The sequence below is a fragment of the Orcinus orca genome, chromosome 12 (genome assembly GCF_937001465.1).
Source record: "Orcinus orca chromosome 12, mOrcOrc1.1, whole genome shotgun sequence".
Classification (NCBI taxonomy): Eukaryota; Metazoa; Chordata; class Mammalia; order Artiodactyla; family Delphinidae; genus Orcinus; species Orcinus orca.
This window is the reverse complement of record NC_064570.1, coordinates 19,500,031-19,523,150: the sequence shown is the minus strand read 5'-3', so window position 1 is coordinate 19,523,150 and position 23,120 is coordinate 19,500,031. Positions and strand designations below refer to the sequence as shown.

Sequence of the window (23,120 nt, the reverse complement as noted above, 5' to 3'; positions counted from 1 at the left end):
TGGCTCACATTATGTATTGATTGTGCCTCTGCTTCATGGGTCTTCTTTACTCAAGGATCTAGGCTGAAAGAGAAGCCCTTATATGGGACATGCTGCCCTCCTGGCTGAGAGAAAAAGAATAAACACAAAATTTCACAGTGGCTCTTAGAACTTCTGCTCTGATGTGGCATAAGTTCTTCTCATACTTTATTGGCCAAAACAAGTAACAGGGCCAAGGCTGATTCCAAAGGGGCAGGTGGTATATCCTTTCACAGGGAGGGCCAAAGAATATTTAGAAGCAATAATAGACTGACTACAACCTCCCTTGAATCCACTATTCTCCATGCTTTAATCAGAGATGTTCTTGAAATAAAATTGGATTGTATCAATCATTTGCTTTACAAAAAACCTTTAGTGCTGTACTGGTCAGGGTTCTCCAGGAACACTGAGATGTTTCTCCAGGAAAACAGAACCAACTATGTGTGTGTCTGTGTGTGTGTAAAAGAGATTTACTATAAGGCACTGTCTCACATGATTACGGAAGCTGGCAAGTCCCAGGATCTGCAGGATGAGTCAGCAAGCTGGAGACCCAGGAGAGCAGATGATGAAGCTCCCATCAGAGGCCAGTGGGCTTGAGCCCCAGGAAGAGCTGATGTTTCAGGGGAAGAAAGCTGATGTCCCAGTTCAAAGGCAATCAGGCAGGAAGAATCCTCTCTTACTTTGGGAAGTGTCAGCCTTTTAGTTCTATGCAGACCTTCAACTGATTGGATGAGGCCCACCCACATTGGGGAGAGCAATCTACTTTACTCAGTGTACTGATTTAAATATTAACATCATCCAAAGACACTCACATAGAAATGCTCAGAATAATGTTTAACCAAATATCTGGGCACTCCATGTCCCAGTTAAGCTGACATATAAAATTAGCCATCACAAATACATTTTCAGATTCCCAACAGGCTTAAAATGAAACCCCAGCTCCTCTCCATGACCTACAAGGTTCCACAGGTGCTGGAACTTTCCACTTTCCCAGCCTCATCTCGGGCCAAATTCCCACTTGTTTGTTCTATTCTAAACATAGCGCTGACTGTTGCTGAAACACACCGATCTTTTTGCTGCTGTATTATTCTTACACTTGTTGAGCTTCAGGCTGGGATCACTCTTCCTCCACCCCCTACATTTCACATGTCATGACTGGGTATTCCCATTTTTCTGGTCTCAGTTTAAATGCCTCTTCCTTGGAGATGCCTCCCTTGCTAATCATATCTAGTGTAGCAACACTCCAATACATTCTCTCTGTTAAAGAACCTTGTTTATTTAATAGTGATTTTTCATTATCTAAAATTATTTTATTTATTATCTCCCTCCTCTACTAGATTTAAGTGCCAAGAGGGTTATAGCCATGTCTGTTTTCTTCACTATTGCATATCCAGCCCTAACACCATTCATGGCACATTGTAGGCACTCCATAAATATATACGAAATACATGAATAATTGAATGGGTCATGGGATCACAGGAATGACTAAGGCTAGTTCATTCATCCTAAATACAACCGTAACTCAGTCAAAATGAAAGACCATTTTACGATGGAAAATAATTAAATACCATCAAAGTCTTCCATAAAAGACACTTTAAAAAATATTGAGGTCAGTTTCAGGAGCTCTTGAGCTTTGTTTGACTATTTCTTCTTCAGTAATAATTCAGAGAGGTTGGATGACTATCCTGTGATAACCCAAAGTTTTCTTTAATTCTGCCTCATAATTTTGTGTGACTAATAGAAAGAGCTGATTTCACTTTGATGGAGGGACCTGAATTCTGGATTCCATATTTAATGCTTTATTTGACATTATACTGGAGTAAGTTAGGAATATCATAAAACTCTTGGGCTCCTTTGAGTTATATTCATCCAACAAGCCATTGTCATCCAACAAGCCATTGTCATATACAAACACTGGTCTCCAAGCCTCAGTTTCCTTCTATCCAATGATAATATCTCCCTTCAAAAGTGCTTAGCATAGGTCTTGGCTGACAGAAAATCTTAATAAGCTATAGCTGTCCTTAGTGTCTAGGCGGTAAGATGGGAAATCTTAAGTAGGTCAGCCCAGAGTGAAGGAAGACTTGGCTTGGAAGCCTGGGAACCTCCAGTTGTAGGACAGACAAAAATCAAGGCAATCTGGTCACACATTTTTAGGGCCAAGACTTTAGAACCCAGGAGAACTGGACAGAGCAAGATAGTAGAGACATTTGAAAGGAACCAGGTGAGAGTTCAAAACATGAGAACAAGGACTAAGGAATGGGAAGAAAAGGCCAGAGCTCAGTTAGAGAGCTGAGGTTCTGGGGGCAGTGTGCAGAACCTAAAATAAGTCTAATTCTATAGTGGATCACTGGTCCAAGTCTCCTTAAGCCTTGTCTGATAAGAATCGACCAAGCTAAGTAGCTCCAGTGATGAACAAGAGGGCTTCGGGGCAAGGAGACAGGAAGGTTATACAGTCATGTAGAAGACCCTAGGCTTTATTAGCCTCTCTGTGAATTGAAATAAGAGGTTATTATTTAGGTGACAATGCCTTGACTTATGGTACTTGTATAATGTTCTATTATCTAATCAATCCTTTCACCTACATGGGTTGTACTTCTTACAGTCATTTACTAAATGTGAAAACTGAGGGTAAAGATGGTCTACTCATTGAATTCACCCAGAAAGCTGTAGTGGAAGGATTACATAGGCCTTTTGATGGCCAGCACAGAATTTTACCATCTCTAGTAGGGTCTTACAATAAGTATCAAAAGTATACATGTTCTTACCAGCTTTACTTCTCCAGAAGAATCTTTGTCTATTTTGATTGGGTGCTTGCTGTACCCTCAGGAGGTTTGGTCAGGGAAAGCCAGCCATGATTCTGGACTGGACACCATCAATAAAACATATGAAATCATCTATCTTTTCCCCTTTTCTTGTGAATCTGAGCTGACTTGGCTGTTCACATTTCATTTTTATTCCCACCTGTGAATTGATTCTGTTTTTTCCTTTTATGATCAATGTTGTAATTATCTTCATGTGACGTAATGTTACTTCTTATGCCCAGGTGGAGCAGATAGCTGCCACCCAAGTACAATTTGAGAAACTAGGTGATATGATTCTCCTACTGCCCCACCCCTGTCGCCTCCATTGACCAGCCAGAATGCCAAGGTGAGGTGCTACTGTGACCTTTGTGCAGCTGCAGTTGTCACCTGGAAAGGAAATGTAATGACTCATCATTAGTCATTAACACAATCTCAAATCAGTTCATCAGGTGAGGAAATCACAGTGTGATGGCTTTCTGTATATACACACACTTTTCTTACTAAAACTAAGCATTTCCTCCTTTAGGAATAGCTATGAAAGAAGTAGTTTCTGTAAGAAAAAAGTCTGTTTTGAAAACTTTAGATTGTGGCTCTGAACTTTGGCTGCACATTAGAATAATCTGGGAAGATTTTAAAATCCTTGTGTTCGATCTGTATCCCAGCAATATGTCTGAATCCCTGGAGGTAGGATCCCAGGTCCAGGGATTTTTACAAAGCTCCCTGAATGATTCCATTGTGCGGCCATAATCAAAAGCCACTGCTCTAGGTGCTTTCCAGAATGAATAAAATAATGATCTTAAGCATTTGTTCTTAAAGAAAAAGGCTTTTCCTCATAATGGAATTTAAAGATTGAGTTAATTATTTAAAACATAGAATTAAAATAAATTAATCTTTGATCTAGGATATATGGAGGCTAGGGTGGGAGACAATACCTTTATCATGTGTAGCTGTAAGGGTTTTCTTTAGTGAACTTGTTAACCATGAGAAGAGAAGAGAGACCCGGAGGAGAAGAAAAATTAAGCATAGTGGTGTTGGCAAAAAGAAGGGAGCTTGAGCAATAAGCTCTTTTATTGAATATTATTTTTCTCATATGACTAAAAAGCAAAATCGACAATGGAACATCAGGGTTTATGCTGTATTTCTTCTCACTTTTAAAAATTAATATAGACTATACCTACTGAAAACTCACTATTTTTAGTGTACAGTTCTACAAGTTTTGACAGGTATATACAGTTGTGTAACCACTTTATAGAACAATTTTATTACCCCCCCAAATTACCCTCTGCCTATGTGTAGTCAACCCCTCCTTCTTCCCCCAGACTCTGGAAACCACTGATGTGTTTTCTATTCCTCTCATTTTTCCTTTTCTGAATGTTATATAAATGGTGCCTTACAGTTTCATCGTATTTTTTATAGTTATATTTTGATAAAAAATAATTACTGTGTGGATTTTGTGCATTAAGCTCTGAAATGATCAGTCCTTTTTGACTGAAGGAGGAAGCGAGCTGTCTCCCTAACTGTGAAGCACTTTTGGGGAGCTTCAGGCACTGTCAATCAACACAGGGACCAGGAGAAGCTGAGCCACTCGGGAGGGCAGATTTGACCGATTTAAAACAAACAGTGATAGAAATCAATTTAAAGAAACAGAGTGAAGTAAGTCAGACAGAGAAAGACAAATATATATCACTTATATGTGGAATCTAAAGAAAGGGTACGAATGAACTTATCTATAAAATAGAAATAGAGTTACAGATGTAGAAAACAAACTTACGGTTACCAGGGGGTGAGTGGGGGGGAGGGATAAATTGGAACGCTGGGATTGACATATACACACTACTATATATAAAATAGATAACTAATAAGAACCTACTGTATAGCACAGGTAACTCTACTCAATAGTCTGTAATAGCCTATATGGGAAAAGAATCTAAAAAAGAGTGGATATACAGGACTTCCGGGAAGATGGCGGAAGAGTAAGACGCGGAGATCACCTTCCTCCCCACAGATACACCAGAAATACATCTACGCGTGGAACAACTCCTACGGAGCACCTACTGAACGCTGGCAGAAGACCTCAGACCTCCCAAAAGGCAAGGAACCCCCCACGTACCTGGTTAGGGCAAAAGAAAAAACTAAACAGAGACAAAAGGATAGGGACGGGTCCTGCACCAGCGGGAGAGAGCTGTGAAGGAGGAAAAGTGTCCACACACTAGGAAGCCCCTTCGCGGGTGGAGACTTCGGGAGGCGGAGTGGGGGAGCTTGGGAGCCGCGGAGGAGAGCACAGCAACAGGGGTGCGGAGGGCAAAGCGGACAGATTCCAGCGCAGAGGATCGGGCCGACCGGAACTCACCAGCCGAGAGGCTTTTCTGCTCGCCCGCCGGGGCGGGCGGGACTGGGAGCTGAGGCTCCGGCTTTTGTCGGAGCGCCGGGAGAGGACTGAGGTTGGCGGCGTGAACACAGCCTGCAGGGCGTTAGTGCACCGCGGCTAGCCGGGAGAGAGTCCGGGAAAAGTCTGGACCTGCCGAAGAGGCAAGAGACTTTTACGTCCCTCTTTGTTTCCTGGTGCACGAGGAGAGGGGATTAAGAACACTGCTTGAGAGAGCTCCAGGGACGGGCGCGAGCCGCGGCTAAAAGTGCCGAGCCCAGAGACAGACATGAGACGCTAAGGCCGCTGCTGCCGCCACCAGGAGGCCTGTGTGCGAACACAGGTCACTAGCCACACGCCCTTCCGGGGAGCCTGTGCAGCCCGCCACTGCCAGGGTCCCGGGATCCAGGGACAACTCGCCCGGGAGATCGCACGGCGCGCCTCAGGCTGCAACGTCTCGCCGGCCTCTGCCGCTGCAGGCCCGCCCCGCACTCCGTGACCCTCCCTACCCCCCCGGCCTGAGTGAGCCAGAGCCTCCGAATCAGCGGCTCCTTTAACCCCGTCCTGTCTGAGCAAAGAACAGACGCCCTCCGGCGACCTACACGCACAGGCGGGGCCAAATCCAAAGCTGAGCCCCTGGGAGCTGTGAGAACAAAGAAGAGAAAGGGAAATCTCTCCCAGCAGCCTCAGAAGCAGCGGATTAAAGCTCCACAATCAACTTGATATACCCTGCATCTGTGGAATACCTGAATAGTCAACGAATCATCCCAAATTAAGGAGCCCTGTGGATGAAAGGCTCTTGGTGCTGCAGCCAGGAGTCAGTGCTGTGCCTCTGAGGTGGGAGAGCCAACTTCAGGACACTGGTCCACAAGAGGCCTCCCAGCTGCACATAATATCAAACAGCAAAAATCTCCGAGAGATCTCCATCTCAACGCCAGCACCCAGCTTCACTCAACGACCAGCAAGCTACAGTGCTGGACATCCTATGCCAAACAACTAGCAAGACAGGAACACAACCCCACCCATTAGCAGAGAGGCTGCCCAAAATCATAATAAGTCTACAGACACCCCAAAACACACCACCAGACGTGGACCTGCCCACCAGAAAGACAAGATCCAGCCTCATCCACCAGAACACAGGCACTAGTACCCTCCACCAGGAAGCCGACACAACCCACTGAACCAACCTTAGCCACTGGGGACAGACACAAAAAACAACAGGAACTACGAACCTTCAGCCTGCAAAAAAGGAGACCATAAACACAGTAAGATAAGCAAAATGAAAAGACAGAAAAACACACAGCAGATGAAGGAGCAAGATAAAAACCCACCAGACCTAACAAATGAAGAGGAAATAGGCAGTCTACCGGAAAAAGAATTCAGAATAATGATAGTAAGGTTGATCCGAAATCTTGGAGATAGAATGGACAATAGAATGGACAAAATGCAAGAATCAGTTAACAAGGACCTAGAAGAACTAAAGATGAAACAAGCAACGATGAACAACACAATAAATGAAATTAAAAGTACTCTAGATGGGATCAATAGCAGAATAACTGAGGCAGAAGAACGGATAAGTGACCTGGAAGATAAAATAGTGGAAATAACTACTGCAGAGCAGAATAAAGAAAAAAGAATGAAAAGAACTGAGGACAGTCTCAGAGACCTCTGGGACAACATTAAACGCACCAACATTCGAATTATAGGGGTTCCAGAAGAAGAAGAGAAAAAGAAAGGGACTGAGAAAATATTTGAAGAGATTATAGTTGAAAACTTCCCTAATATGGGAAAGGAACTAGTTAATCAAGTCCAGGAAGCACAGAGAGTCCCATACAGGATAAATCCAAGGAGAAATACGCCAAGACACATATTAATCAAACTGTCAAAAATTAAATACAAAGAAAACATATTAAAAGCAGCAAGGGAAAAACAACAAATAACACACAAGGGAATCCCCATAAGGTTAACAGCTGATCTTTCAGCAGAAACTCTGCAAGCCAGAAGGGAGTGGCAGGACATATTGAAAGTGTTGAAGGAGAAAAACCTGCAACCAAGATTACTCTACCCAGCAAGGATCTCATTCAGATTTGATGGAGAAATTAAAACCTTTACAGACAAGCAAAAGCTGAGAGAGTTCAGCACCACCAAACCAGCTCTACAACAACTGCTAAAGGAACTTCTCTAGGCAAGAAACACAAAAGAAGGAAAAGACCTACAATAACAAACCCCAAACAATTAAGAAAATGGGAATGGGAACACACATATCGATAATTACCTTAAATGTAAATGGACTAAATGCTCCCACCAAAAGACACAGATTGGCTGAATGGATACAAAAACAAGACCCATATATTTGCTGTCTACAAGAGACCCACTTCAGACCTAGAGACACATACAGACTGAAAGTAAGGGGATGGAAAAAGGTATTTCATGCAAATGGAAACCAAAAGAAAGCTGGAGTAGCAATCCTCATATAAGTTATATATATATATATATGTAGTTTGCTTGAGTGCAGTGTTTTTTGTTTTCTGTACTGAATTCATTAGCATGGGTCGGTATAAAATTTAGCATAGGTCAATATGTAATTTGTAAACTAATAAGGTCTTAAAGTGAGGAATTAAGTCTTTTAAATTTAATTATTTATTGTAAAGAGCAGAATAGCATACATAAACAGGTGCCTAAGGAAAACTTGTATTCTAATATGGAACTCTCATGAACACCTTTCTTTTTTTCTTCTAACGGTATGATAGTAGGCCATTTGATTATTTTTATGGCTTTAACTTTACAACAATGAAATATTCGTAAATTTTAAAAAGTATTTTTCTTTATTTGATGCGGGTGGGATACTGGAGAAATGAAAGGTCAAACATCTATTGAGGATTCCATACTTGTCTATATATTGTGTACTTTTATTTCAAGAACTGATTTAAAATTCCTAAAAGGATGCTATAATAAGTTATTATGCCATTTTACAGACTGAATTAAGTGAATTTCAGGGAGGTATGAAACTTGCCTAAGGCTATCCAGCTACCAAGTGGTAGAAGTGAGAATTAAATCCAGGTATACCTATAAAAAAAAATAAAAAATAAATAAAAAAAAATAAAAAAAAAAAAGAAGGCGAGGGCAGCACCAGGGTATGGGGTTGTTAGTTTTATAGGGGTGAGTAATTTCATACTCTGATGAGTGGGAGGAGTATTCCAGCTATTTTGGGGAAGGGGTGGGGATTTCTAGGAATTGAGCCACCGCCCACTTTTTGACCTTTATGGTCATCCTTGGAACTGTCGTGGCACCTGTGGGTGTGTCGCTTAGCTTGCTGATGTGTTACAATGAGTGTATACTGAGGCTCAAGGTCTAGTGGAAGTAGACTCGTCCGCCATCTTGGACCTATTTTGTTCTAATCAGTTTATGTTGTGTCCTCGGGCTATGTAATTCTTTTAAAGGTTGTGCCCTGCCCCCTTTCCTCCTGTTTCATATTGAATATATAATATTTACCAGAGTATGTTTTAATAATTAATACATGATATATTGTATAATTAATTTATATATCATATATATAATGATATCTATAGGTATTTGTTCTAATAAGTCATTAAAAAAAAAAAAAGAGTGGATATATGTATATGCATAACAGATTCATTTTGTTGTACACCTGAAACGAACACAACATTGTAAATCAACTATACTCCAATAAAAATTAAAAAATAAATAAACACCAGTCACACAATTAAACTCAAGGAAATAAAACACAAGACAGAGAAGAGACATACTTTAATTAATTTTAAAGAAGTGATTATTTTTCCTTTTACAAAAGCAATAGTAGTAAAAAAAAAATTTAGAAACAAAGGTAAGCAAATAGAAGGAAAATCCCCCAACAAACTAAAGAAAAATCATAGTATTTATCCAGACTTTAAAAATATTTCACACAGTCATACGCACACAAAAATACATGTGAAGAATACTTTTTAACTTACAAAACTGGGATGTTTTACTTGCTGTTTCATAAAAGATCTTTCCCTCAAACCTTTTTACTGAATTATGAATGATTGATTTCTTTGTGCCAATAGTACATGGTAGTGGTTGAAAGTACAGTAGTTAAGAACATGAACTTATTAATCAGACAGACCTATTTATTATCCTAGCTCTTCCATTTACTAGATGTGTGACCTTGGGCAAAATATTGAACTTATCTAAGCTTCATTTTCCTCATAATAGAGATAATTATATCTAATTTGTATATTTGATGTGAGAATTAAAATGAAATGAGATAATACATGAAAAGCACTTAGCACAGTGCCTGAAAAATAATAATGGCTTAGTTATTCTACCAAATTAATGAACAAGATAAACTCAGAATATAATTAAAGTGAACTTTTTGTTTTCGTCTCCCATTGCCGCCTCATAAAATGTATTTGTCATTGGTCCCTGCCTAAAATTTCTCAAAGACTCCTTGGCTTTTCTGTTCATTTTTAGGTAACTGAGTCCTGGGTCACTTTAAGTTGCAAATGAGTGTATTCTCATTCAGAAACTAGATTGCTTGTCTCAGATTGTAATCACAGCTCTTAACTTGACATGATGTCACTTTCTCCCCAGCCCTTGCTTTAGGCTGAAAGCTTCAGTGGAAAATGTAGTTCTAATGATACCTTTTCTATTTTTTAATTTTGCTATTGTCCTCCTTCCCCTGGCCTGCCACCCAGTTTCTGTTGCTTCTCTGTTGGGAACTGAGGAGAAAGTAGTGGTAAGTACATAGAAAAGGTCTTGCTTGAACTTGGTTTAGACAGACCTGGGGCTCTTGGGGCCAGTGGACAGCTGATTCTCTTGGGAGTACTCTCCTGGGCTTTTAGAGAATCGGCTGGGTACCCTGACCTACAGCTCTCTCCACCTAGGTGACTCTGTTTTGGCAAATACTTACCACTCCTCAGCTCCAGGAATTTGTCCTTTGCCTCCAGGTTCTGGCTACTTTTATTCCTCTGCCCTTTATGCCGTCATTTTGACTACATATGCTGAATCTGTATGTACAGCCAAGTATGGACATGGCTACCAGGAGCCCTGAGCAAAATAAGAAGGACCTATTAAATTAAGCAGCAATGACTTTTCCCAAATATTTGAGAGAACCATTTACTGTTCAGCCAAACTATAACTGCAGTGATTTCTTTTGAACATTAACTCAGATTACCTGTGATAATTTTTTCCTATTCTTTTTCTGTCTCAAATACTGAGCACTCATTAACTATTACAGAGTAAATACTCTCACTAAATGAAACACCAGTATTACATCCCAGCCACCTGATTCCTGATAATAATAATAATAATAATAATAATAATTCCTGTACCGTCTGACTTGAGAATTCTTCAGCTAAATAAAATACAGGCTGTACTAATGCCACGGAGCTGGCTCTGACTTAGTTTTTTACTACCCAGTCAATGGACCATCTTGGTCACTGCTCATTTGATTGACAGCACTTTCATTCTGTGACTATCTCTACTCCTGACTTGGCATTTGACCAAAATAATTCGACAGTGGTGGAATGGTTTTGAGGTTTTATTCTTTTCCTTTTCCTCACTAAAGCACTCTCACTGGGAAAGGCATCTGAAGAAAATACTTGGAGGTGGGCAGGGCCTTTCATTATTCTTCAAGTTCCATTACTCTGCCCACATGAACACCTGGCTCATAGCCAATGTCCCAGAGCCTCTGGCTCTTGAGAGGCCCACATCCTGGCTGGAAAGATGCCCAAGTCAGGCAACATTTTGACTCAGGACCTTGAAATAGAGGTCAAAAGAAATATGGTGCATTTAGCATTCTTTTGACATGCTGGAGGCTTTATTTCATGACCCTACATAATAGACATGAAGAAAACTATATGCCCTTGAGGAAGCAGAGCTGTAAATGACTCAGTTTTATTGATGAGTCTTGCCTAGCAAAATTCAACTATCCTTTCTCATCTTTCCCGTCAAAGGGTTAACCTTCAGATTGAGGTAGCTGGTAAAAATATTTGGCAAATGTTTCAGCAAAAATTTAAGAAGTGCTTTCTAAATGTATTTAATTAAATATAATAAATATATATATAATATGTACAACTTTTCTAAATGTAATGGTGTCTCTCTGTAAACTAGTTAGAATTCTTTTGGTTGCAAGTAATAGAAACATCATTAGAACCAGCTAAAGCCAAAAGAGAAAGGATACCAGAAAGATATCCCAAAGTTTACATGGAAACCCAAGAATGTGATGGCACTGGAAAGCATGAAGTCCACGAGGCTTTAGAAATGGGCCACAGGATTGGAGCTCTTGTGGGAAACTTGGGAAACCTTCATTTTGTGTCTTTTGTCCTGGCTTTTCCCCATGAATGTACTTTTTTTTTAAGCTTTTACTGCTCCCAAGTCCAAATAGGGGAGTGTTACTTTCAAAAAGTGTTCATGTTTTATATGTCGTAACTGAGGCACCCAGGGACCCTCCCCAGATTCCCAAGGCAGGGGTCATTTTGCTCAGTGTAAGTCATGTACCCATCCCATGGATAAACTGTGGCTGAGATGACTGAGTCGTGCTACAAAGTTTCAGATCTACAGATTGAGATGACTGAGGCAGCTCCCAAAAACTCTGAGGTATTTTCCTTGAAAAGTTTTATAAGGCAGAGGAGTCTCAGGCAAACCCAAAATACTGGCATCTTGTACTTTCAACTTTCGGATAGCGAATGCCTAGTTGTTGAAGTTTTCAACAGAGTTCTGTAGATAATTGAGTGAATAATGGGAGAATTAAATATGCATAGCATTACCACTAAATTAAAATGTTACTTGAATTTATTTGGGAAGCAGCTAACATAACAGAAAAGTGAAATGTTGACTCTAGAAATTTTTTGCCTAATTTGAAGTCTGACTGCATTATTTACGAGCAATGAAATCACTCCTCTGCTCATGTTTACTATTCGTATAATGGAACAATAGCATTACCCAGTTAATGATGAGATTAAAATGAATTAATATACAGGTAGATTGCTTTTCTCCATGCCTGGCCCATAGGAACACTCAAAACTGTTAATTACTCTTGCTTTTTTTTTCGGATGTTCAGCATGAGAAATCAGTTCCACTTTTATCTCACCCCACCGAGTAACGAATAATACAAGACCCAATTTTTGCGGCATAAACTTGGACTCGGCTCTTTATATGGCTAATGCTGGCTTTGACTGCCTTTAGTGGGAACTTAGCGGACCACTCAAAGTCATTAAACTCTTTAATAAAGCAAACAGCAAAGAATTGACTGTATCTAATAGTCAGACTAGGTCTTGAATTCAGTTTTAACTTTATGACTCTAGATGAATCGATATGATATCGGGGCCCTTCTTTTTCACACATCATATAAGAAGACAGATGCAGGTGAAAAATGTTTCATCTCAAAATTATAGTCATTTTATGCACACATAAAATCAAGAGCCCTGTAGGTTAGGAAATAATAATATACCTTGTTTTTCAGCTTCATAAATATGCATAGCTGCACATAAGTCTTCAAGTTTGCATAAGCTCATGAATAAATCCTGGGGCATGAATTTGGCATGTATTTCTTAGTGTTTATGTGCTTGTCCATCTGTAGTATAATCATTGGATCATAGTGGAACATCCACACAGCTAAAAGAAAGACTTATTTCTATTCCAGATCTGTTTCACAAAACAATGGGTCCATTTTTTTTTTATTTTTTTATTTTTGCAGTACGCGGGCCTCTCACTGTTGTGGCCTCTGCCGTTGCGGAGCACAGGCTCCGGACGCGCAGGCTCAACGGCCATGGCTCACGGGCCCAGCTGCTCCGTGGCATGTGGGACCTTCCCCGACCGGGGCATGAACCCGTGTCCCCTGCATCGGCAGGTGGACTCTCAACCACTGCGCCACCAGGGGAGCCCACAATGGATCCATTATTAAATGTTATGTTTGCTGATGGAAGGGCACTGTGGGATAAGCTACGTACAAGAAGCAAATCCCAACCCTTGTTCACCATCACTTTCTCTTTCATCCATATACTTACACACACAAAGTCCATGCTACCTAGTTACTACTTAAAAGTGAAGCAAGCAGGCCCATAGCGAGCCGAAGTGGTTATTAGGTTTAGCTGTGTCTCCAAAACTTACGTAGTTATACAATAGTCTTGAATTCATTTTGACAATTCCAGAAGTCATATTTTTAAAAAGCATATCAATAAGACAGACTTTGACCACAGAGGAACAACCTCTAACCTTTAACCCTGCTGTTAAAGGGTCTGAAAATTATGTATTTGAAAAATAATGGAAGGAACCATGAAGACATTAAGTCTTTGTCATTCAAGGTGTCTCAATGGTAAAACCTCCCCATGGCTTTAAAAATTGCACTGGTCATTGGACATAACTTTCATGTGCAATATGCTTTAAAAATTAGTATTATTAAAATAGTATATAATTGTGTAAACTTTCTAAAATATAGATAAACAATTAAACAGACGTTTGTTCTATTATTTAACAAGGTGTTGTGCTAAGTGCTGGGTGTTTTGGCTTAGCTTTGAATGCAAAGCATTTGAGGGGTTGTCAGGATAGTCATGATAATAGCAGGCAATTAGATATTCTGACCTGAATTGGAATAGAAGGATTGGGGCTGAATGTGAATAAATGTGGATGTCATTTAGGTAGAAGTTATGATTAATGTAATCGTTACAATGAGATGGAAAAGGGTCCAGGAACAGAGTTAGGGTATTGAGGTTGCCTCAATATAGAATCCATATTCTAAGGGGAGCTAAATCTCCAAGTCCTGCTTACCCCACTCTGCTCCCCTAACTTAGCCTGACACTGGTGACTAGTCATTTTTGGTTGAGGATGAGAGTGGATGTGGCATCATTCTTCCCCGGCAGCCTTTGTGCACACGTGTATATGAATGTATGTGTGTGTGTGTGTGTGTGTGTGTGTGTGTGTGTGTGTGCGCATATTAGTAGATGGGAAAGCGGTAAGTTTTCCTAAGAAGAAAACTGTTAAAATTTGTCAGGAAAGTAGAAGTTATACAGTAAGAGCCAGAAAAGTACAGTGTCGTTATTGACACCAAGGGTGAAGAAAATTTCAAAAGGAGAGAGTGATCAGTCATGTCAGATGGTATCGAGAGAAAAATAAGAATGTAAAAAAGCAAATGACTTGGATAATTAGCTTGTTGAAATCATTCTGAAAAACAAAATGTAGTAGAGTGTTAGGGGAAGGTCCTATTTTCAAAGCGCTGGAAAATAAACTGAAGTGGGGGGTGGAGAGTGTTATAAGTGAAGTCTCTGAGCATAGCCTATTATTTTTAGAAGTTCCCTCTTAAAGGGAAGAGATTAGATAGTAGTTTAATGCAGAAGCAGGATCAAGGGAGGGATTTATTTTAGAGTAGGAGATATAGAAACATGTTTGTAATTAGAAGGGAAGAAACAAGAGGAAAGTGAAGGATTGAAGATGAAGGAACAGGGATGATTGATGGAGTGAAGTCCCAGAGGACGGAAGGATGAAAGGCATCAAGATAACAAGTGGAACAATTATTTTATTAAAAGACAAAGTAATTCCTCCTCTGAGACAGGACTAAAGGAGGAAAGTATAGGTACTGACCCAGAGAAAATCAGAGGCAAAGAGGAAGATAATTAAAGTGGCCGTTCCCCTGAATCTCATGGAAATGCACTCAGGGTTTGGTTGTCTCCAGTCTAGGCAGAAGGAGATATTATTGGCTTGTAGAACTGTGAGTTTGTTGTGAATTATAATTAAGTCATGTCAGCATGAGGCTGTAATTTCTATTACTACATAAGGCAGTAGTTTTGCTACTGAGACCTAATGACCAGCTGGGAAGTACTTCTGGGATAGCACTGGGGAAGTCCACCCTGACCTGCACTTGCATGGCCGGGCTCAGCATTCTCCATTTATGCCTGTCCTCCTTTGACTTTCTGTGAGTAGTTCTGACCATGGTCTTCTAAGGCAACTATTGCTTTTCTTTAAAGGCAGCAGTATTTGAACACTTTTTAGAGGCTGCAGGGATAGGTAAGTATTTAGCTTGAGAACATACCTAGAAATGTAAAGAAAAAATAAAATACAACTGGAACAAGCTGAGTTGAAATTAATTTGTGCTTTAATGATAAAGTTGAGGAAGGTAGAGCTACTATGTTCTATTTGGTAAATATTGGGTATCTGTGAATAAATTAGAAGCTTGTGTTTGTATCAGAAGTCAGAAAAGATTGTCAAACTAAATTACAGGCCCATGCTAATAAACCAACCAATTCTTAGGTTTGCTTCTTGATTTTTACCTTTTCATATTATGCAACAGTTAATCATCCAAATATTTTAAATTTCACTCTTGGATTAACTCAGATCCCCTGCAATCTATATCTTATTCCAGAATCAGTGTTACTGGAATATGATTTGGTATTTTGCAATGAGACACCATGGTGAGATTGTATAAAATGTTCTCTTTTTATCTCTAGGAGGAATATTGCTGAAGGTATTATTTACCACAGCAAGCAGTGTCTCCTTCATGCAGGCCTAGGGGAGTAATTTTTCTTTGGCTTCAGGGCCTAAGTTGAATTTTTTCTGAGCACCTGGAACATTTTGATTCTATGGCCTATTGGAGATTTTATAATGGGTTGTGATTCCTTTTTTGCTTTGGCTGTGTATCAACTTAGAATGTTTTTAGCCACAATTACTTACAATAGCTTAAGCAGGTTTTTCTTTTTCTTTTTACATAGCAAGAAGCCTGAAAATAAGTAACCGCTGGGATTGGCTCAGCATCTCATCTGGGAACCAGTGTCTCTGAATTTCCTTCAGACACTGGATGAACTACATCTCTAGCTGTAGTTCTCAAACGTTGCTGTGCATTGGAATCATCTAAAGGGCTGATAAAGCAGACAGAGGCCCAGGCTCCTTGAAGAATGGAGCCTAGGCCTTTTATGTGGTCACTAAATTCCTCAGGTGATTCTAATATTGACCAAAGCTTGAGAACCACTGCTCTAGCGGAAGGGAGAAACAGGCAAAATTCACTCCTTTCACAGGCTCTGTCTTCTTAGCTAGAAAAAAAAAAAGTTTCAGAGTCAATCCAGCTTACCTCCTCTTCTTCCTCCTCTAAGGAAAACTGGGGAAGGACCTAACTTTTCAGAGATCAGAGAGCTCTGTCTGCTACCAAAGCCAAAATTTGGTGTTAAGGAAGAAGCAAGTTGTTGGATGGGCAAAGGACTGTAGTTTGGGGACAGAATTGCTAGTTATTATACAGGAACTTATTTTATATGCCTTTATTTGGTAACTTTATTCTGAATTAGTTTTGCTTTCCTATGCCTCTCTGATTTTTCTTTTAAAAATTAGTTGTATGGGGCTTCCCTGATGGCGCAGTGGTTGAGAGTCCGCCTGCCTCTCAATGCAGGGGACGCGGGTTCGTGCCGCCGTCGGGGAAGATCCCACATGCCGCGGAGTGGCTGGGCCCGTGAGCCATGGCCTCTGAGCCTGCACATCCAGAGCCTGTGCTCCGCGACGGGAGAGGCCACAACAGTGAGAGGCCTGCTTATCGCAAAAAAAAAAAAAAAAAAAAATTAGTTGTATGAATTTATGTGATCTATCAAATTGTTTTTGAAATATGTGAGTATGGCGATTATGATAAAATTCTTGTACCCTATGTTCAAGGATCACTACTTTCCTCATTATCAACAAAAGGATCCAGGGGCGGTGATTTTCTTCTGCTTAGTTGCCTCGGGGCTATAACGAGGAGAATGCTTCCATGCTCCATTTTCTACTCTCATGCTCTTTGTCATGAAGCAGGCTGATTGGGTGATTCATAGAATCAAAGTTAAGCTGAGACTCCCCCTTGATTAGGTACAACTTGGGATTTGCCTCTCCTGGCAATTTTCTTTTAGCCTAAGTATGAACCCTGTTATTTTTTGACATGTCATGGCTCCAGCTCATTAGATCCTAATACTCACTATGCAGCAGGATCGCCTGAAAAATACTGATGCCGTGTCCTATGTTGATTGGAGGTGGGACCCAGGCCTCCATGTTTTCACTTAAAAGTTCTCCAAGTGACCCTAATGTGCAGTTAGGGTTGCAGAACTACTGCTCTGGCTGATAGGCTCTCTGACCTAACCCTGTCTTCTGTGCTCTGTCTCTGTTTTCTTTTATCTGATTCTATTCCTGATTTCAATTTCTGTCTCTAAGGATCTCTGTCCTTCTGTTCCCAGGCTTCAGTTGAGACTGTTCTCTGAGTTCCATTTTGGTTTCCTTGAGCCTCGACTGCATTTTTTTTTTTTTTTTCGGTATGCGGGCCTCTCACTGTTGTGGCCTCTCCTGTTGTGGAGCACAGGCTCCGGACGCGCAGGCTCAGCGGCCATGGCTCACGGGCCCAGCCGCTCCACTGCATGTGGGATCTTCCCGGACCGGGGCACGAACCCATGTCCCCTGCATCGGCAGGTGGACTGTCAACCACTGCGCCACCAGGGAAGTCCTCGACTGCATATTTTAATTAACCTGCTCTAGCAGTTCAGCAGCAAAAGCTGAGTTCCTTTCTCTGATTCTCAGTAGAACGCCAACTCATCCCGCTGACAACCAAAAAGTATGGGGAAATCCTGGGACTAACGAAGTGGACACAGGGAGGCGACTTGACTCTGCATAGGATAAGTAGAGTTCCATGTTCGGGAAGCGTTCAGTTCTTAGTTCCATCTAATTTCAACTCCAAGTCAGTTAGATTCTCCTTTGGTCTCCAACAGCACCTTGTGAACCTTCTCTCCCAAGTAGGCTCTTGAGACAGAGCTGGTGGCTCTCTCCTCTGACTTTCCACTCGGAAGTCCTAACAACAACTCTGCTCTCCCTCTACACATCTCCAGTAGATTACTTTTTCATTCTGATCCTTTTGCTGATTTAATCTTTACCCCCCAGATTAATTTCTTTTTTGAATTTCAAACCTTCTTCCTCATCATTTCCCTTCGTATTCTCAGCCCTCTAGCTATACCCTGTATACCAACTTACCAGAAAACGCAAAATATGCCCCAAGTATAGGTAATAAAATGTGGCTAAATACCCAGCTTTGGAGTTGGGCAGCTCAGGCCTAAATCCTCAATCTGTACCTTCCAAGTTTGTTTCTTCACCTGCAAATGGAGTAATAATAATATCTAACTTGTAAGATTGTTGGCAGAAGAAAACAAGGTAATGCATATGAATCTTAGAGGATTTTCTGGCACATAAGTGCTCAGAAACTGTTGGGTGTTTGCCACATAAGCTGAGTTGGAATTTGGCTCAAATGCATTTATTGGGGTTCAAGACCTATGAAAGGAAGCAGGGAACAGGGTTTGGCAGAGGAAGTAGTTCAACTGAGACGTTGGCCTTGATGAGTTTTCAAGTGAATAACTGCGTGACAGACTTGTTCTGTGTGACCTTCACCTGTCAATCACTGGCCGTGGGCTGCCTCGGAAAGCTCGTGGCGTTGGGTGCAGTGGCTGTGTACACAGTAGGAGGCCACTGTGAAGAAGCCAACGGCTGGCAGCTGTTCACTGACCACACTCCTAGCTGTTCTGTGTGGCAAGTTCTGTCCTGATGGGGCATCTGGGCAGTCCTCTCTGTACCTACCACAGTTTTTGTTTCTGTGTCACTCCTCTGGTTTGCAGGGCTCAAGCGCACAGGTCTGACATGTACCTAGCTGACATGAGGTGGTTATTCCTCACATTGCCTATATTTAGAAATAATGTACTCTCTGAGATTCCGTATCAACAAATCTGTGCACAAACAGGGCATTCTGGAAGCCTGCTGCATGCATAATTTCAGGTTCTTAGATTCCTAGGTTAAAGTCGAGGTTTTATTATCACAAACGAGAAGAGAGAAATAAAGAAAGTACAAATAAAGTGGGAAAGGAGTAATTTTAAACGTGTGTCAATCGTCAGGCCTTTGTGTGAGGCAGTACCTGGAGATTCTGCTAACAACCTGCCAGCCAACAACAGCATTTGTGCACAGAGCTCCTGGGAATCCACTTTCCAAAATCGCTCAGGCGACCACTTCATAATTTATGAAAGGCCTAGTTTCAATAGCCTGCAAGACATTTTAGAAGAGAAAGCTAATCATTGATTTGATGTTTATTTTATAAAGTGACTCAAATTCAGTTTACTTAAAATGGTTGTCCCAGTCCTAATAACTGTTTAAATTTCTTAGGTGCCGGGCTTCTTGTCTTCATTCTTTAGTCTGAGCTCAGTAGGGACTTCATTAATCCCTGAGGAAAGATACACCAAAAAGGATTTTCAGTAAATTTGGGTAAATGTTTTCCAGATCCCTTTGGCCAGGAGAGTGGACTGCTGTGGAGCCTCATGAGTGGTGGATGGGAGACCGTTAGACTCCGGACCATCTGCAGGAGGACCACGGCCCCTGTGGTTCTCTGTGATAGCGCCTTAGTGCATTGTGAAATCATTCTAGTTAAGCAGGAAATGCAGCATTGTGGACGAATTCTGTCTACAATCATCTGAAACATGGAATTAGATCCTTATATTCTACTCAAAGGTAGTGGAGTTCAGCAGCAAAGAGTACAATTCTTGTTGTAACAGAAAAATGGGTTTCAATCTTGCTACTGAAAGAATGGCTGTGGAACTTTAGGCAAATTGCTTTGCGTCTCTAAAATTTAATTTTCTTACCTTAAGAATGAGGATAATAATCCCTAACAATAGGTATCAGTGTCTATTGTAGTGTTTAGTACACTAAATATTCAACAAATGGCACGTGACATCGACATCATCCTGGTCATCTCTTACCTTTCCCTCTAGCAATGTTCAAGAGAAGACTCATTTTTCTCTTAAATGCATTTCATGTTTTGACACTTACTGGCTTTGACTCTTTTTCCTTTGTGAAAGTCACACCTTTGTCATTCCCAGTGTAGTCTCTTTCTTTTTTTTTTTTTTTACATCTTTATTGGAGTATAATTGCTTTACAATGGTGTATTAGTTTCTGCTTTATAACAAAGTGAATCAGCTATACATATATATATCCCCATATCTCCTCACTCTTGCGTCTCCCTCCCACCCTCCCTATCCCACCCCTCTAGGTGGTCACAAAGCACCGAGCTGATCTCCCTGTGCTATGCAGCTCCTTCCCACTAGCTATCTATTTTACATTTGGTAGTGTGCATATGTCATGGGGAGGGGGAAGGGTAAGCTGGGACAGCGTAGTCTCTTATACTCCTGTTTTTTATTGACGGGGAGTTCTGTGGTGTGAGTAGCTCGCAGAGTGGGGGCGAAGGATTTGGGCTATGCTGGTTCACAGTGACTTCCAAATGATGACACCACTCTCAAGGGTTAATGTTGGACCAAATTATGTTTCTTGGCAATAGCTTTGGTTTCTGCACAATTGGCAAGGTGCCCTTTAAGTTCCCAAAGGCCATGATGTGAAGCCCTAGACATGAAGGAACCTCCACCTGCCTTGGGAGATGTTAGCTCCACCTTGGATGGAGCCACTACTCTGTGGGTTTTATACTAAAAAAAGTCCAATTATTTCTTAAACTGTAGAACCATTTTCTAGCCTAAATTTGGGTTGGGACCAACATTAATTCTTTTTACTGCCTCTCCTAGATTTTTATCTGTATTTTTGCAATTCTCCAAATTTCCCATCCTTGGCACCTGTTCTTGCTTTGTGTACTTTTGAGTTAAAGTAAGGTAGACATATTCATGACTGTGGAGTAAATACTTGTGATCCTTGTGGTGGCTGGAAATGGGTTAGACAAATGTGTCAGCTGTAGACACCAGCTTCAAGGACTGTTACGTGGTCCTAGTGGTTCAGCCGTCACACTCTGAGGCCCTCATCACTAAATGGACTAGCACTTCTGTATTCACTGCCTCTCTTCTCTTCTTTGCCCCTCTGTTAATGTTATCTCAGTTCAGAATAGCTTTAAGATAACATGTTCTAGAATCAGACTGTCTACATTCAAATTCTGGTTTTGCTACTTATTAGGTTTTAACCTCTTATGGCTCAGTTTACTCATCTCTAAAATAGGGCAATTATAATACCTGACTCAGGGGGTTATAAGGGTCACGTGAGAGAATAAGTGTAACCTACTTAGGATAAGGCCTGGAAAAATGTTGGCTGCTAATATTTATTATTATTATTATTATTACTCACACGATAGGTATCCTAACCAGGTTCCACAGAGATCTGGCCTCTTATGGGTCACCAGCTTATGGAGCAATCGTCCTCTGCTTCAGGGGGACCTCCCTGATGGTCCAGTAGTTGGGACTTCGCCTTCCAGTATGGGGGGTGCAGGTTTGATCCCTGGTTGGAGAGCTAGGATCCCACATGCCTCGTGGCCAAAAAACCAAAACATAAAGCAGAAGCGATGTTGTGACAAACTCAATACAGACTTTAAAAATGGTCCACATCAAAAAAAAAAAATCTTTAAAAAAAAAAAGCTGAGCTTTAAAAGAAAAAACTTTTCTCTGGTTCAGGCAAGGAGAACTTTAACCAAAATAAAGAGATGACAAAGCTTAAGGTTATCTGTGTAGCATTATGAAGCATGTCCAAATGAAATCTCTTCCATAAGGTTAAGGAGGGTGGAAAAATACATTGGGGATAGTGTTTCAGCATAAGAATTTGGGAGGACGCATTCAATCCATCACACCGCCTTACCAAGTCCCATGATTTTGTAATCTGATGCAGACCTCCCATTCCTTCCCTCATCTTCTCTATCAGTAGACGTCAATACAATAAGAGCTCAAGGGATTGAGCCGTTAGTAGAGGGCATAATAAAGTATTAAAGAGAATTGGCAGAATGCACAAAAGGTTACTTTTTAGTGACTTCATTTGGAACAAATTTCCAAGGTCATTACTGACTTGCTACGCTGGCAAATGAACAATACAGGTGTTCTCAAAGAGTTCTTCTAAGGTGATTTTATTTGGCATAAAGGTTTCTAGGAGTTAAAGAGACTTTTGGGGGAATAAGTATATGAATATAAATCAATAGAAAGGAAAAGCACTGATACTACATTAACTAGACACTCTGACCAATTAGCCAGTTCTTCACACATTAGTTTATATTAAAACAAAAAGGTTGTGAGAGGAAAGTGACGTAAAATGTAAAAGAAAATATGCTTTACCACAATTCCCAAGATATTTAGGAGTTATAATATGGGTTAAGTACAGTATATGACATTTGATGGTATCTAAAAATTGAGGTCTGTTGGGCATTTCATTCTAGAATAAGGTCAATGCTGTCATCTTTACCTGTCATGGCAGTACCAGAAACTGTATCATTGTCTCTATTATTGATTAGATTCCCCTCTATTCCCCCTTTTTCAAACTCAACATGATTAAAATGTCTCCCTCTACTCCTTAATTGAAAACATTCTTAATCTATCTCTTGGATGTCTACGCAGAGACACATGAAAATACAAGATAAAATAATCTCCCCAATGCACAGAACACAAAGTGACTATTAATGTTGAAGGCATGCATGACTGAAACTTTACCGTATAGTATGCAATGTTCATGTACATTAAGTAAACCAGTCCTTTAGAAATGCATGTGTGTTTTCTGGACAAAAGAAAGAGGATTCACTTTAATGAGGTCTGAAAAAGTCTATGGAATAATAGTGATATACCATGAAACTTATAACAATAACTGGCTTCTCCCAATAGAGTGTGATAAGTCTGCAGTGATTTCATACTCTGATATTTTGATTCTGGCATTTGAGAGAAAGGGGTCTGTGTCTCACTGTTAGTGAATAAACAAAGAGTCTCAAAATGCATTATTCCGTGAGTTATAGGAATAAAAACCTAAAGCATCTTTAGTGGAATAAGCTTGAACAATAAAATGTGAAATACTCTATAAACATAAACCAAAGCTTGGAGGCATGAATATATTTCTCCCTTGTTTACTTTTGCTTTTCTAGATAACAATTCATCTCTGATTTTATATCACTCCAGCTAATAATTAACTTATTTCTGGGTCATGTAACCTGAGAAATGACAGCATGGAGC

The 23,120-nt window shown here is 40.5% G+C and overlaps 1 protein-coding gene across 1 annotated transcript in view; it reads left to right on the top strand.

The window, feature by feature from the left end:
- UTRN (utrophin) overlaps window positions 1-23,120 on the top strand; it is a 1,623,662-nt gene that overhangs the window by 806,909 nt on the left and 793,633 nt on the right. The window lies entirely within an intron of this gene.